General features: G+C 31.5%; 1 protein-coding gene across 1 annotated transcript in view; it reads right to left on the minus strand.

Moving 5' to 3' along the window:
• Positions 1-3,040, minus strand: part of LOC103146741 (uncharacterized) — a 27,327-nt gene that overhangs the window by 4,035 nt on the left and 20,252 nt on the right. The window lies entirely within an intron of this gene.

Consider the following 3,040-nt stretch of genomic DNA (forward strand, 5'->3'; position numbering starts at 1 on the left):
TTGTTCTTTTCAGATTACCCTAAAAACATAAAACACTTCAGTCATGACACTCAATTATCCATGCAAATATTTTCTTTGCTAGTTTTCTGTTTTTTTTTGCATACTTATTAATATTAAAACATTATAAAAACAACTCCAAGACTTTCTTGCCATCATATCTGTCATCAGTGAGGTGTTAGTTTCACTAAGCAGCCAAAGCCATGAATAGAAGCTGATGCTTTGTGGTTTTTTTTTTCTTTTTCTCTTGTTTTAACCTTTTGCCTTTGTGTGGAAAATGACAAACTATGAATTAAAACTTTTATTTTTTAGATATTTTTCCAAAAGATCTAAGTAGTTACACACAATGCAGCTATAATTGTGTTTAATTGTCTGAGCTGCTGCAGATCAGAGTTAAGATTTTCTGGTCATGAGTTTGAAGCTCGATTTGACACAGAGGTGGAAAAGAAGAGACACCAGTTTGACTGAACAGCAAGAAAATCTGTTTATTTACTTCTAGTTATCATAAAAAGCAGCAGCTACATGGAAAAAAAAAATCCTCTCTTTAAAACCCCGCCTTCTCAATTTAAACGAGCCAATCAGATCAACCCTCCAGAGACGGAAAATATATAAAATATTAGCTTTTGCATATATAATAAATTCTCTTGTTTTTAAACCGTTTTCCACTAAAGTTTTCCATTCGATCAAAACTTCAACATATAGCTCTATACTTAGGAAGAAAACATTTTGAACTGTAGAGTTAATGGGAAACTGGTGACGTTTCGTTTCTGTCACGCACATCAGATAAATTTGACATGAATGATAATGAGATACAGGATGTTGTTGATGAGGTGTTAGTTTCTGTCTCTGTCAGAGCTGATCTGGGTGTTGCAACTTTAGCAGCTTTGATGGATTATAGGAAACTTTCAGCAGCCATTTTCTCCTCAAAGTGTGAAACCACAAGATATTCATACCTTAATGGTCAAGCATAGAAAAACACGCATCGTCTCCAATAAATCATTTACAGAGATGGTTCATAAGCCTTTAATTTTATTCAAATATATTTTACAATAAAGGTTATATTTAATTCATAAAACAATGTAATAACACAATGAGTCTGTGTCTTAAGCTTCTCTCCACTAGAGGGCTCCAGTGAGCAGTGGTGATTCAAACTAATCCTCTGGAAAATAATCTGTTACCAGTCAGATTAATCTGGATTAAAACTGTTTTCATGTTTCTTCTTTAACCTGAAACAATGAATCTGATTTGTTAAACCACATCTAATGTCACTTATTCACTAAGGTTACAGTAGAGCCTGTCTGGATCGACGGTAGCAGAAGTATTCACAGTGATTTGTGTCAGAGCCAGGAATCTAAAACATTACAAAGAAAATACAGAAAAATATGATTAAAATCAAAATTATGGCACTTTCTGCCCCACATAAATTCTTTTGCACATTTACTGTTAGTTCACAAATTGACAAATCTATGTAACAAATAGCTTTAAACTTGAACTTTTTTCCCTGTAAATATGGTAAATAAAATAAAATAACATAAATTAAAAGTAAACTTTTGCATGTCGCTTTATAACAGACAGCATGTTGCTTTAAAGATCCTGAATAAAGCTAGAACAGTGTATACTTCATCATTAATAAAGATGTAAAATATGCATCATTAATGAGAATAATCCCAGGTTCTGTTTAAACAAGGCAAGGCGCGTTTTCAGCAACAAGAGATTTTAAAGTATTTTACATGATAAAGACATAAAGGAGCAGATAGTAGTGACATAATAACAGAAGGTGAAGAAAAGTTGAACTACAGAATAAAATAATTCACTCACTCTGGTTTGTTTCTTGGTCTCCTTGGTGTGAGATCATCAGTCTGCACACAGAAAACATCTAAATAACTTCTCTGATACTAGTTGGACTAACAATCTCCAGTCTACAATTGGGCCTCCATTTAATTCAGTTTAGCTTGTGAGTTTCTGAAGATTATCTATTTTTGTACAGCAGAGCATTATATTCAACATTTAAATTAGTTTAAATCTTTTTTGTAACTTCTGGCTTGTTGCTGTGTTTGACTGAACTGTATTTACTCCTTTGTGGGATGAAATTAGTTTTTGCTTCACTTAAATTTAGAGTGTTACAGATAATTTAGTGAGTGCTTTAAATGAGTAAATTATTCTAACAGAAATGTGAATAAAGTTCTTCTGATTTTATTTTTATTTTTCCAAAATGATCAGAGATTAGCTGAAGATATTTAGGCGTCTTCATCAGTGGTAAATATGGAGGACATAACAACTATACTAATTATTAATTAGATAATAATGCATTATTTCAATAACTAACATTTTATCTATTCAAACATATGTTTGAGGATATATTTTATTATTTATAGAGAATTAAACTCTGAAATAACAGAAAAAATGAAACAATAAGGTAATGATTCAGTCATTTACTTACTTCTCTTTCTTCTTCTATGGTTTTATTTCCTGAAAAGAGGAAGAACATTTTGAAAACCTCGTTGCTCTGTTGTCCTATGATCATGATGTTCAGGAATAATGACCTTTATTGATTTGTTCATATAAAATAACAGCATGATCGTTACTTTTGTTTATTATTTCAATCGTTCATAGTTTTACACCATCAAGATGAATTTCCAATGAAGAAAATAAGTTTTCACCTTTAGTTTTCGTCCATCTGATGATCACCAGAACAGTTACTATCATTACTGCCAAACACACAGAACGGATAATGAACGACCAAACCCATCCTGATGGAAGAATTATTATAGTTACAATCATTGATTCACATAAACCATGAAATATTGAAATGATTCAAATGATTCAGTTTCCACCTGGGGTTTTTGAGAAATTGACATTTGTAGATGAATTTATTGCCATAAACATCAATTTGTTTGATTCTGCTGTTATTGTTGCCGTCATCTTTGTTGACTTTCTTGTTGATATTTTTCTTGGTGGTTTTGTGGTGGTCGTCGTCTTTGCTATTGAATTTTTATCAGAGAAAATACAATAAGAACAAATAAGGAAACAATTCAGTGTTTAA

The sequence above is a fragment of the Poecilia formosa genome, unplaced genomic scaffold (genome assembly GCF_000485575.1).
Source record: "Poecilia formosa unplaced genomic scaffold, Poecilia_formosa-5.1.2 Scaffold168, whole genome shotgun sequence".
NCBI classification, from domain to species: Eukaryota; Metazoa; Chordata; class Actinopteri; order Cyprinodontiformes; family Poeciliidae; genus Poecilia; species Poecilia formosa.